Raw genomic sequence first — 14,430 nt, 5'->3', positions numbered from 1 at the left:
TAGGAACACTCCACGACTGCTACTAGTTGTGCGGTTCAGTTCAGGGATCTGCAATCTGCATAGTTACCAACTTCTCTGATTTTCTGAGACTTAGCTTGGTGTTTATTTTTTCCTCCTCGGTGACCCATTCATAACAATTGGCGTGCTTTCGTCATCACTAGAGTTGAGCGACTTTTGCTTTTTTAGGGTCGCGTTTCGTTTCGTGAAACCCGACTTTTCCAAAAGTCGGGTCGAGCAAGATCGTCCGATTATAGGGAAAAGTCGGGGTCGTCCCGAAACACGAAACCCAATGTAAGTCAATGGGGAATAAAAGTCGGCAGTGAGAGGAGGACAGGAAACACACCTACAGTGCCCATTTGAATGCCAAAAGCATCAATTCTTCTTACTTAAGCTTGTCAACCTTAATTAACTTCATAATACAAGTTACGCACTGAAAAATGGGGGTTATTTGGCTAAATTTGTGGGGGGGGGGGAGGGCTGGCTGCAGGTTTTCATGTGCCCTGGGCGAAAGAGCGCCACTTTAACACATACCACAACTCATCATGCTCCGATACGGCAGAGAAATAGCGGTATAGTACAATGAAAAATACCTCACTTTTTACATCTCATGACGAGGCCCATCTATTTCTCCATACAAAATCATTGGTCCCATATAATGTTTGAAACAGTATATGATGAGCTCCACATAATGCTACAGTATATGTTGGTCCCCATGGATGAAGCTCCACTGTCTTATGGGCCCAAATAATGCTCCAAACATAATGGGCCCCATTTCTAATGCTCTAGTGTATAATGGGCCCTGTAAATGCTGCTCCAGTGTCTGATGTCCACCTTTGGAATGTTCCAGTGTATGGTGGGCCCCATCTATCATTCTCCAGAGTATAGTGCTCCCCAAAAATTGCTGTCCCAACATAGAAAACAATCAAATAAGTCTCCTCGCTAGGGAATCCCTGTACTTGTCTGGACAGGTGCTGTAGCTTGCTTAACAGCTCGCCAGCCATTCTCACGCCCAGTATGGATTGCACGTGATTGCACAAAGGTTAGAAAGGGTACCGTATCCCCGGATAACATGTATGGATAGCGTACACATTCAAAATATATGTCTATACAGCATGAGGCAGGCTCAGACGGTGTTAGGCCCAGTATGGATTGCACGTGATTGCACAAAGGTTAGAAAGGGTACCGTATCCCCGGATAACATGTATGGATAGCGTACACATTCAAAATATATGTCTATACAGCATGAGGCAGGCTCAGACAGTGTTAGGCCCAGTATGGATTGCACAAAGGTTAGAAAGGGTACCGTATCCCCGGATAACATGTATGGATAGCGTACACATTCAAAATATATGTCTATACAGCATGAGGCAGGCTCAGACGGTGTTAGGCCCAGTATGGATTGCACGTCATTGCACAAAGGTTAGAAGAGGTACCGTATCCCCGGATAACATGTATGGATAGCGTACACATTCAAAATATATGTCTATACAACATGAGGCAGGCTCAGACGGTGTTAGGCCCAGTATGGATTGCACGTCATTGCACAAAGGTTAGAAAGGGTACCGTATCCCTGGATAACATGTATGGATAGCGTACACATTCAAAATATATGTCTATACAGCATGAGGCAGGCTCAGACGGTGTTAGGCCCAGTATGGATTGCACGTCATTGCACAAAGGTTAGAAAGGGTACCGTATCCCCGGATAACATGTATGGATAGCGTACACATTCAAAATATATGTCTATACAGCATGAGGCAGGCTCAGACGGTGTTAGGCCCAGTATGGATTGCACGTCATTGCACAAAGGTTAGAAGGGGTACCGTATCCCCGGATAACATGTATGGATAGCGTACACAGTCAAAATATATGTCTATACAGCATGAGGCAGGCTCAGACGGTGTTAGGCCCAGTATGGATTGCACGTCATTGCACAAAGGTTAGAAGGGGTACCGTATCCCCGGATAACATGTATGGATAGCGTACACAATCAAAATATATGTCTATACAGCATGAGGCAGGCTCAGACGGTGTTAGGCCCAGTATGGATTGCACAAAGGTTAGAAGGGGTACCGTATCCCCGGATAACATGTATGGATAGCGTACACATTCAAAATATACGTCTATACAGCATGAGGCAGGCTCAGACGGTGTTAGGCCCAGTATGGATTGCACGTCATTGCACAAAGGTTAGAAGGGGTACCGTATCCCCGGATAACATGTATGGATAGCGTACACATTCAAAATATATGTCTATACAGCATGAGGCAGGCTCAGACGGTGTTAGGCCCAGTATGGATTGCACAAAGGTTAGAAGGGGTACCGTATCCCCGGATAACATGTATGGATAGCGTACACATTCAAAATATATGTCTATACAGCATGAGGCAGGCTCAGACGGTGTTAGGCCCAGTATGGATTGCACGTCATTGCACAAAGGTTAGAAGGGGTACCGTATCCCCGGATAACATGTATGGATAGCGTACACATTCAAAATATATGTCTATACAGCATGAGGCAGGCTCAGACGGTGTTAGGCCCAGTATGGATTGCACGTGATTGCACAAAGGTTAGAAAGGGTACCGTATCCCCGGATAACATGTATGGATAGCGTACACATTCAAAATATATGTCTATACAGCATGAGGCAGGCTCAGACGGTGTTAGGCCCAGTATGGATTGCTCTTCATTGCACAAAGGTTAGAAGGGGTACCGTATCCCCGGATAACATGTATGGATAGCGTACACATTCAAAATATATGTCTATACAGCATGAGGCAGGCTCAGACGGTGTTAGGCCCAGTATGGATTGCACGTCATTGCACAAAGGTTAGAAAGGGTACCGTATCCCTGGATAACATGTATGGATAGCGTACACATTCAAAATATATGTCTATACAGCATGACGCAGGCTCAGACGGTGTTAGGCCCAGTATGGATTGCACGTCATTGCACAAAGGTTAGAAAGGGTACCGTATCCCCGGATAACATGTATGGATAGCGTACACATTCAAAATATATGTCTATACAGCATGAGGCAGGCTCAGACGGTGTTAGGCCCAGTATGGATTGCACGTCATTGCACAAAGGTTAGAAGGGGTACCGTATCCCCGGATAACATGTATGGATAGCGTACACATTCAAAATATATGTCTATACAGCATGAGGCAGGCTCAGACGGTGTCAGGCACAGTATGGATTTGATGGCCCAGATTACACAGCGGAGGAGCAGGGAGAGGTAAAGATTGCAAATGCTGGGGCCCTGGCCAAGCAAGGGGGGCCCACTCGTGGGCGTCGGTACTGGTACTGGGCCCCTCATAGTACAGCGGTGTGTCTGACGGCGGGTGTGCACCACCACCGTCAGAGACACTTGATTGCACTATGAGGGACCCTGTGCCAGTGCCCGTGCCCAAGAGTCGGCCTACCCACCTGTCCAGGGCAACGGCACTCGCACGGTGTCGTGCGCTAGGTGGTGACCCCGGCCATGGGGGGGGGAGGCAGCACAGTTAGGGAGTTTTAGAAAGTGGCATATGTTGATGTTGGACATTCAACTGATGCAAAAGGCGAAATAGGTGAAGTACCAGGAAGAGGTGGACCAAAGCAAGCCATTTTTCTGTCACCCTGTGTGTCATCAGGGGAAGGTGGGACAAAATCCTTGGAAACCCATGCGTGGTTCATTTTAATGAAGGTTAGATCATCCACATTTTGGGTTGACAGACGGGTCCTTTTTTCTGTCAGGATTGATCCAGCTGCACTGAAGACTCTTTCCGATAGCACACTTGCAGCTGGGCAAGCGAGCTCCTGTAAGGCATATTGTGCCAATTCAGGCCAGGTGTCCAGTTTAGCGGCCCAATAGTCAAAGGGGAATGACCTGTGTGGGAGAACATCGATATGGGAGGAAAAGTAGTTTGTAACCATAGTTGACAACTGCTGTCTCCTGTCACTTTCCATCGATGCAGTATTACCAGTTGTGTGAGCGGTATTTGAAAAATCAGTCCACAACATTGTCATGAAACCCCTGTCTCCAACGCCACTTCTGCTGTGTGCACCACGAACACCTCTGCCAAGCTGCCCCCGGCCCGTACGGCTCGTGTGAGAACCATCACCGCTGCTGTGTGCTGGGAATGCCTCAAGCAACCGATTTACCAGAGTTGCTTGTTTATTAGCCAATTTTAGGTCAAGGTTCTCCTGTGGCATGATGTTTTGTAATTTGCCTTTATAGCGTGGATCCAGGATGCTGGCCAACCAGTAGTCGTCATCGTTCATCATTTTGGCAATGCGGGGGTCCCTTTTTAGGATCCGCAAGGCATAATCTGACATGTGGGCCAATGTTCCCGGTATCAATGATGCACTGCGAGTGCTGGGTGGAGGAGCACTTTCTGGCAAATCCACATCCCTCCAGTCACGCACAAACCCTGTACCAGACCTTGCCACGCCAACATTTTCACTTGCCCCACGAGATGCATCCTCCTCCCCTAAGTAATCATCCCCATCATCATCCTCCTCCTCTTCTTCCTCCACCTCGTCCAGGAGAGGTCCCTGAGCAGACAATGGCTGAATGTCATCAAGGATTCCCTCCTCTTCTTCCTCCTCATCAACATTGGCTGCAGACGCCTGCTCCTTAAGGTGCGTCAAAGTTTGCATGAGCAGACGCATAAGTGGGATGCTCATGCTTAGGATGGCGTCGTCTGCGCTTACCAGCCGTGTGCATTCCTCAAAACACTGAAGGACTTTACAAAGGTCTTTCAGCTTCGACCACTGCACGCCTGTCAACTCCATGTCTGCTCTCAAAGTGCCTGGCCGTGTATCCTCCCACAAATGCATTATGGCCTGCCTCTGCTCGCACAGCCGCTCCACCATGTGCAGGGTGGAGTTCCACCTTGTTGCAATGTCGATAATGAGGCGGTGGTTGGGAAGGTGGAGCAATCGCTGCAGCTTCTGCATACGAACGGAGTGTACAGGCGACCGGCGGATGTGCGCGCACAGTCTTCGCACCTTCTGGAGCAGGGCTGTTAACTCCGGATAGTTTTTGAGGAAGCACTGCACCACCAGGTTCAAGGTGTGAGCCAAGCAAGGTATGTGGCTGAGTTTTGAAAGGGCTATGGCTGCCACAAAATTACGGCCGTTATCACTAACTACCTTGCCTGCCTCAAGATGTACACTGCCCAGCCATGACTCAGTTTGTCGCTTCAAGTACTCGGCCAGCACCTCGGCGGTGTGTCTGTCGCCCAAACACATCATCTGCAACACAGCCTGCTGACGCTTTCCACTAGCTGCTCGATAAGGGGACACATCGTGTGCAACAGTGGCAGCTGCAGATGGAGTGCTCTTACGACTGCGCTCTGTGGACGAGCTGTCGCTTCTGGAGGAGGAGGAGGAGGAGGAGGGTCGAATGCCTACAGCCAACTGTTTCCTAGACCGTGGGCTAGGCAGCACTGTCCCACCACCGCTGTCCCCTGTGGACCCTGCATCCACCACATTAACCCAGTGCGCAGTGATGGACACGTAACGGCCCTGGCCATGCCGACTGGACCATGCATCAGTTGTGAGGTGCACCTTTCCACTCACTGACTGCTTGAGTGCATGGACAATGCGGTCTTTCACATGATGGTGGAGGGCTGGGATGGCTTTGCGAGAGAAGAAGTGGCGACTGGGTAGGTCATAGCGTGGTACTGCATAGGCCATGAGTTCGCGGAAAGCTGTGCTTTCCACCAACCGAAAGGGCATCATCTCAAACGAGATTAGTTTGGCAATGTGGGCGTTCAAACCCAGTGTACGCGGATGAGAGACTGAGTACTTTCTTGACCTACTCAGTGTCTGGGAGGGTGAGCTGGACTTGAGAGCTGCATATGGTGGAAGTAGCGGTGGACAGGGCAGACTGAGAGAGGGTTGATGATGGTGATGGAGTTGGTGTTCTTTCTGATGGCCTAGAATCAGTCTTTCGTTGATATAACAGTGGGATTCCCTGACTGCTGTGGCCTTGCAACGACACCTCAACATTTGCTGCTGTGCTATCCGGTGTGCTTACAGTGGGGGAAACAATGTAGCGTTGCTGACTACCTTCGTTGTGATCAGTTGCACATGTGGCACTTGAGGTTTGGTGTTGTGTCCACGCTTGCAAGTGCATGCTGGTTAAATGTCCAAGCATGCAACTGGTATTCAAATTTTTCAGATTTTTCCCTCGGCTAAAGGTCTTTGCGCACTTCTTACAGATAACCTTGGCCTGATCATGAGGATTTTGTTCAAAAAAGTGCCACACTGCACTCTTCCTACTTTGGCAGACATTTTGCGGCCTAGCACGCTGTGATCTTTTGACCCTCTGGACAAGCTGTCCAGCAACTCTTTTGATGTTTGGAACCTGTCTTTGGAGTGCTCTGGGCCTGCCAGATAACAGCTGTTGCGATGTCGATGTCTGCTGTGGATGCTCCTCATCTGAGCTATTGGAAGCAGCACCCTCTTCCCCCAATGGATGCCAATCTGGGTCAACAACTGGGTCATCCATCACCTCCTCTTCTATGTCATGTGCACCTTTCTCTGTGTCACCGTGTATGGTGGTATAGTGTGCGGGAAGGGGCACCTGAGTCTCATCAGGGTCAAAATTTGGCTCTGTACACTGCGAGGACAATGTAGTGCTCTGAGTGAATGTACCAGCAGAATCATCCATCAGCGGCTGTGCATCAGTGCACTCCATGTCAGATTCATCTTGGCCTGGGTAATTCACCATTTGACTTGATAATCCAGGCATGGTATGTGAAAACAGCTCCATGGAGTAATCAGTAGTATGGCCTGCGTCATCCTTCAATCTTGGTTGGGGTGAAGGACACAAGGAAAGGTGTGGTTCATGAACATGAGCCTCCAATGACGACTCAGTGCTTTTACTTTTTACAACTGAAGAAGAGGAGGCGATAGAGCTGGAGGCTGAGTCAGCAATGTAAGACAAAACTTTTTCCTGATGCTCTGCCTTTAAAAGCGGTTTGCCAACTCCTAGAAAACTAAGCGTTCGAGGCCTTATGTAGACAGACGATGACGCAGGGTCAGCACCTCCTGCATTTGGTCCTATTTTGCTCTTGCCACTACCATCAGATCCACCACCAACACCATCATTACCAGCTGCCAACCCCCGCCCAATTCCACGGCCTCTTCCACCAGCCTTCCTCATTTTTGGTAGAAATGTAGACAAAATCCAACAAACTATATAGTAATGTAAAACAAGGTACAAGGTGTCTATAGGACAGGGGAGTTTTAGAATTTCTGCACACACTTGTGGACAGTGGACACTTGTGGATTGTGTGCGGCCCACTGATATCGGAGCGCTATGTGACACGCTCGATGGCACAGCTGCCTGTGACCAAAGTGACAAGAGGATAATGGAGATTTTGAATCTCTGCGTACACTTGTGGACACTGGACACTTGTGGATTGTGTGCGGCCCACTGATATCTGAGCGCTATGTGACACGCTCGATGGCACAGCTGCCTGTGACCAAAGTGACGAGAGGATAATGGAGATTTTGAATCTCTGCGTACACTTTTGGACACTGGACACTTGTGGATTGTGTGCGGCCCACTGATATCTGAGCGCTATGTGACACGCTCGATGGCACAGCTGCCTGTGACCAAAGTGACGAGAGGATAAGGGAGATTGGATTGCTTTTAAAAAAGCAGTTTGCGGAGCAGTGGGTAAACAGCAATGCCAGCGTGTCAGGAAGCCTTAGAAGGCAGCCCAACAACCAACACCACTGATACACCACGATATAGCCTCCCCTTGCACTGCACACACAGTGACTTGTGTGTTGTGCAGGCCAAATCGCTAGCAGCAGAAGCAGTTTTTTTGTCTTCTTCCCTGCCTAATGCTCTCCCTACAGAATCAGCAGCAACCTCTCCCTATACTAAGATCGGCAGAAGTAAGATGGCGGTCGGCGTGCACGCCATTTTATACCCCCTGTGACGACCACCAAAGCAAGCCAATCACTTGCATGCCCTTCTGAAAGATGGTGGTGACCCGTGCCTATGTCATCACGTTGCCCACAGTGTCCGTGGATCCTGATTGGCTGAAAAAGAGCGCAAAACAAACTTTTGAAACGCGACTTTGGCGTGTAAGTCGCCGACCTCGTGGCCGACCTCATCCTAGGGTCGGGTTTCATTTCATGAAACCCGACTTTGCCAAAAGTCGGCGACTTTTGAATTTTTTCGACCCGTTTCGCTCAACTCTAGTCATCACAAATTCAGAGCTAGCCCGGGGAAGGCATTTATTCAGGGGGGCATTTATGTACATGTAATCGAAGTACATGTATCAAAGTACCCTGGCAGTTATAACATGGCAGTTAGACAGGGCAGGAGACAGGTAAGACAAATAAATAAATCTATTCCCTGTACATTTGGGCTACCGCAAATATGTACCATATGCATTTGTATAATTTATATCCCGGCCGCTGCATTTACACACATCCACCGCCCTGGTATTAATTCTCTACACTCCGTCCATATTGGCCCCTCACTCCTTTCCTCTCCTATGTATAGCACTCACGCTCTTTTCACATTGCTACACAGCACAGATCCATTCAGTCCCACCATTCAACATCAGAGACGCTCTCACAAATCACTTAACCATCTGCTCACTCTTTCTATCCTCCTTCTCCTAGTCGCAGGAGACATTGCTCCAAACCCTGGTCCCCCATATTATAGAAAGTCAACCCCCCCCAACTGCTACACTCAGAAACCCTTCTAATCTTATTAATATTCCCTGCCTGCCATCTGTCTCTCTTAAATTGTGCCCTTTGGAATTTTCGCTCAGTGTGTAACAAACTCTCCTTCATTCATGACTTTTTCCTTTCAAATTCACTTAACCTTCTGGCTCTTACAGAAACCTGATCCAGCAGTCAGTCACTACCGCTGCTGCTGCTCTTTCATATGGTGGACTAAACTTCTCTCATACCCCAAGATTAGACAATAGAGCAGGTGAAGGTGTTGGTTTGCTCCTATCACCAAAATGTACCTTTCAGGTTATTCCTCAAGTACCCTCACCTGTCTTCCCTTCTTTTGAGGTCCATGCCGTCAGACTCTACACCCCCTTCTCCATGCGAGTGGTGATGGTATATCGTCATCCCGGCCCCTCCCATCAGTTCCTGGATCATTTTGCCCCTTGGCTTCCACATTTTCTCTCCTGTGACATCCCTACCCTCATCATGGGCGATTTCAACATCCCCATTGCTCTTCCCCTCTCCCCATCTGCTACTCACCTTTTATCTCTAACCTCCTTGTTTGGCCTTTTGCAGCTTACTAATTCTCCAACGCATGAAGACGGAAACTCCCACGACTTGGTCTTCTCTCGACTTTGTGCAGTGGATGATTTTGCAAACTCCCCTCTCCCGCTCTCTGACCACAACCTTCTTTCATTCTCTATCAAGAACTGCCAGGCTGCTCAGGTCACCCCCACTGTCCATATTTATAGAAACATACAGGCCATTAACACCCAGAAACTTTTGAAGAACTTGCAGTCTTCATTGGCCCCTATCTCCTCCCTCTCATGTCCTGATTCTGCATTGAAGCATTACAATGAAACACTTCAAAGTGCCCTGGATGAATTTGCACCTCCTATACATAGAACACCACAACACAGATGGCGACAACCCTGGCACACCCTGCAAACACGTTTCCTGCAGCAGTGCTCCAGGTGCGCCGAACGTCTGTGGAGAAAATCCAACCTACCCGAAGATTTCATCCATTATAAGTTTATGCTTCGAACATACAACACTGCCCCTTAACTCTCAAAACAAACCTATTTCAACACCCTCATCACCTCACTGTCCAATAACCCTAAACGTTTCTTTGACACTTTTCATTCTCTACTCAACCCAAGAGTACAGGCCCCAACCACGGAGCTTCAAGCTGACGATCTGGCCAATTACTTCAAAGAAAAAATTGACCAGATCCGACAGGAAATTATCTCCCAATCACCTCATACCATGCACTGTCCTCCCTCCCCCACTGCATCTAGCTCCTTCTTCTGTGACTGGTTCAAAATCAGAGAGTAAGTAAGCAGGCACCTTGTATCTTCTCGCCCAACCACTTGCACCAGTGACCCATTTCCGTCACATCTACTCCAGCCCCTTTCCCCTGCTGTCACCCCTCACCTAACTAAAATATTTAACCTCTCTCTCTTCTGGTATCTTTCCCTCCTCATTTAAGCATGCCGTCATACATCCACTACTTAAAAAACCATCCCTCGACCAAAACTGTGCCGTTAACTATAGACCTGTCTCTAATCTTCCCTTCATCTCTAAACTCCTGGAACGCCTGGTCCACTCCCGTCTTAACCGCCATCTCTTTGATAACTCTCTTCTCGACCCTCTCCAATCCGGTTTCCGCTCTTTATACTCTACTGAAACTGCCCTCACTAAAGTCTCTAGTGATCTACTAACAGCTAAATCAAATGGTCCTTACTCCATGCTAATTCTCTTGGATCTCTCTGCAGCATTCGACACTGTGGATCATCAGCTCCTCCTCACTATGCTCCATTCCATTGGCCTCAAGGACACCGTTCTCTCCTGGTTCTCCTCCTATCACTCTGACCGCTCCTTTACTGTATCTTTTGCTGGCTCCTCCTCCTCTCATCTTCCACTTACTGTTGGGGTTCCTCAAGGATCAGTCCTAGGCCCCCTCCTCTTCTCTTTGTATACTGCCCCTATTTGTCAAACAATCAGTAGATTTGGTTTCCAGTACCATCTCTATGCTGATGACACCCAATTGTACGCTTCTTCTCCTGACATCACGCCAGCCTTTCTAGAAAACACCAGCGATTGTTTAAACGCTGTGTCTAACATCATGTCCTCACTAAATCTGAAACTGAACCTGTCAAAGACTGAACTCCTTGTGTTTCCTCCCGCTACTAATGTACCTATACCCGACATTGCCATTTCCATGTGTGGTTCCACTATTACTCCCCAGCAACATGCCCATTGTCTTGGGTACTCCCCAGCAACATGCCTGCTGTCTTGGGGTCATACTTGACTCCGAGCTTTCCTTTGTCCCCCACATACGATCACTGGCTCGCTCTTGTTATCTGCACCTCAAAAACATTTCTAGAATTCGACCTTTTCTTACTTTTGACTCTGCAAAAACTCTTACTGTTTCTCTTTTTCATTCTTGTCTCGACTATTATAACTCTCTTCTAATCGGTCTCCCTCTTACTAAACTCTTACCCCTCCAATCTGTCTTGAATGCTGCTGCCAGGATCATATTCCTCGCCAGTCGTTACACCAATGCCTCTACCTTGTGCCAGTCATTACACTGGCTACCGATCCACTCCAGAATCCAGTACAAACTTATTACCCTCACCCACAAAGCTCTTCATGGCTCAGCACCACCCTACATCTCCTCCCTTATTTCAGTATACCATCCTACCCACACCCTCCATTCTGCTGATGACCTGAGGTTAGCATCCTCAATAATCAGAACCTCCCACTCCCGTCTCCAAGACTATACACGTGCTGCGCCAATTCTTTGGAATGCACTTCCCAGGTCAATACGATTAGTCCCCAATCCCCACAATTTTAAGCGTGCCCTGAAAACTCATTTATTCAGACTGGCCTACCGCCTCAACACATTAAAGTAATCTATCCCTATGTGGCACAGCCAAAAGTTTTTACCATAACCAGGTTCCCCGTATCATGTTCCCACATGGTTTATGCATCCATTAGCCCTCTGCATTTGTACTGTTACACACTTAACATTATGGCTGGTCCATACAATCAGGGCAACTGTTACCACCCACCTTTCGTGTCTCCCTTTTTTCCCTCATAGACTAAGCTTGAGAGCAGGGCCCTCATTCCTCTTGGTATCTGTTATGATCTATGTGATTATTGTTATGCTGTAATGTCTATTGTCTGTACAAATCCCCTCTGAAATGTAAAGTGCTGCAGAATATGTCGGCGCCATAGAAATAAAATTTATTATATTATTATTGTCTTGCATGTGTTAAAATTGATGGCAGTTTTATTCTTCCTGTCAGTATGATTACAGTGTACCTCAATTATGTCTTTTTTTATGTTTTGTCACTTTTGCACAATAAAAACTTATAAGAAAAAAATAATTATTTTGCATCACTATTCTGAAAGCTATGACTTTTTAATTTTTCCACTGATGTAGCTGTATGGTGACTTATTTTTTGCGGAACAAGATGACGCTTTTGGCTATATAATTTTTATTTGCATTCGTCTTTTTGATTGCAACCTGGGACTTCGCTCCACCTCTGCTGCCTCCCCAGGTAAGCTACCATAAAAGATGGACCACCATTTAATTAAAAATCATTTTTTCCTGTTTTCCTGCCCAAAATTTGGGGTGCTTCCTATACTCAGGTGTGTCTTATAATCCACAAAATACTGTAAATGTAATTATATTGTATTATTAATATCTAATTTAAATGTCAATACATTTCATATTTCATAGTTATATGTATTTTTATTATGTGGCAAGTGTCTTTTTTGTATTTCTTAATAAAATATTTAAATGAGCATATTTCTATTTGTATAGAACTTTTTGAGAAATATTGTTTATTATTTTGTATAAAATTCTTTTACAAAGGTTGCATATTAGTGAAATCTATTACTGTTTTCTCAAACACCTTTTTTGTGAATTTCCTTAGCCCTATGCACATTGGTTGATTGCCATGTCAGCAGGGAATGTTTTTATTGTTTATTAACCCCTTCCCAGTAATGGTTTGACCATTATGACAAAGTGTTCTTGCATATGAATGTACCGGTAGAACCAGGTGATGTTGCGAGCACAGGAGCTGTGCACAGCATGGCAATTGTCTGTCCAGACCCAAGAGCATAAAAAACACAAGGTATAAAATATACGTATACTCAATTTACTGCTCACATCGTTGTACCTTTCAAATTGAGCCTTTCAGCTCTGAAGGGGCCAGAAAGGGTTCTGCACATTTGTTTGGATGTTATGACGTCACAAAGTGCCTCATCAGTGTCAGAAGTTCCATCCTAGCTTGAGAGGCCCAGGTTACTTAATGCTCACTTCAGTGAAAGGAGGATGCGCCAAGGACTTGATGGGTGATGGTAAGAAGCAGAGAATCTGGAGAGATGAGCGATAAAGTATTATTATTTCTTCTCTTTTTTAACCTTTTGATGGCTCGTTTATAGATTAGAAAAAGAAAATACAATACAAATCCTCATTTTGGAGAATGTATATGTAATATTCTAGCATTATTATTACAGTGGGGAAAAAAGTATTTAGTCAGTCAGCAATAGTGCAAGTTCCACCACTTAAAAAGATGAGAGGCGTCTGTAATTTACATCATAGGTAGACCTCAACTATGGGAGACAAACTGAGAAAAAAAAAATCCAGAAAATCACATTGTCTGTTTTTTTTTCATTTTATTTGCATATTATGGTGGAAAATAAGTATTTGGTCAGAAACAAAATTTCATCTCAATACTTTGTGATATATCCTTTGTTGGCAATGACAGAGGTCAAACGTTTTCTGTAAGTCTTCACAAGGTTGCCACACACTGTTGTTGGTATGTTGGCCCATTCCTCCATGCAGATCTCCTCTAGAGCAGTGATGTTTTTGGCTTTTCACTTGGCAACACGGACTTTCAACTCCCTCCAAAGGTTTTCTATAGGGTTGAGATCTGGAGACTGGCTAGGCCACTCCAGGACCTTGAAATGCTTCTTACGAAGCCACTCCTTCGTTGCCCTGGCGGTGTGCTTTGGATCATTGTCATGTTGAAAGACCCAGCCACGTTTCATCTTCAATGCCCTTGCTGATGGAAGGAGGTTTGCACTCAAAATCTCACGATACATGGCCCCATTCATTCTTTCATGTACCCGGATCAGTCGTCCTGGCCCCTTTGCAGAGAAACAGCCCCAAAGCATGATGTTTCCACCACCATGCTTTACAGTAGGTATGGTGTTTGATGGATGCAACTCAGTATTCTTTTTCCTCCAAACACGACAAGTTGTGTTTCTACCAAACAGTTCCAGTTTGGTTTCATCAGACCATAGGACATTCTCCCAAAACTCCTCTGGATCATCCAAATGCTCTCTAGCAAACTTCAGATGGGCCCGGACATGTACAGGCTTAAGCAGTGGGACACGTCTGGCACTGCAGGATCTGAGTCCATGGTGGCGTAGTGTGTTACTTATGGTAGGCCTTGTTACATTGGTCCCAGCTCTCTGCAGTTCATTCACTAGGTCCCCCGCATGGTTCTGGGATTTTTGCTCACCGTTCTTGTGATCATTGTGACCCCACGGGGTGGGATTTTGCGTGGAGCATCAGATCGAGGGAGATTATCAGTGGTCTTGTATGTCTTCCATTTTCTAATTATTGCTCCCACAGTTGATTTCTTCACTCCAAGCTGGTTGGCTATTGCAGATTCAGTCTTCCCAGCCTGGTGCAGGGCTACAATTTTGTTTCTG

At 46.5% G+C, this 14,430-nt stretch overlaps 1 protein-coding gene and 1 long non-coding RNA gene across 10 annotated transcripts in view; one reads left to right on the top strand and one right to left on the bottom strand.

Annotated features, from left to right (window-relative positions):
* The window catches only part of GABRG3 (gamma-aminobutyric acid type A receptor subunit gamma3), a 1,013,315-nt gene that overhangs the window by 216,950 nt on the left and 781,935 nt on the right, over positions 1-14,430 (top strand). The gene's annotated exons all lie outside the window — the stretch shown is intronic.
* LOC141046835 (uncharacterized) overlaps positions 1-14,430 on the bottom strand; it is a 164,743-nt gene that overhangs the window by 113,511 nt on the left and 36,802 nt on the right. For all 4 annotated transcript variants that reach the window (XR_012219669.1, XR_012219670.1, XR_012219671.1 and 1 more), the window contains exon 2: positions 12,888-13,084. This is a non-coding gene — a long non-coding RNA (uncharacterized lncRNA). The remainder of the gene's footprint in view (positions 1-12,887; positions 13,085-14,430) is intronic.

Source organism: Dendrobates tinctorius, unplaced genomic scaffold (assembly GCF_039654945.1).
Source record: "Dendrobates tinctorius isolate UK_male_01 unplaced genomic scaffold, ASM3965494v1 ptg000121l, whole genome shotgun sequence".
Taxonomy (NCBI): domain Eukaryota; kingdom Metazoa; phylum Chordata; class Amphibia; order Anura; family Dendrobatidae; genus Dendrobates; species Dendrobates tinctorius.
The sequence above is the reverse complement of the archived record's forward strand: the minus strand, read 5'-3'. Positions and strand labels throughout refer to the sequence as shown.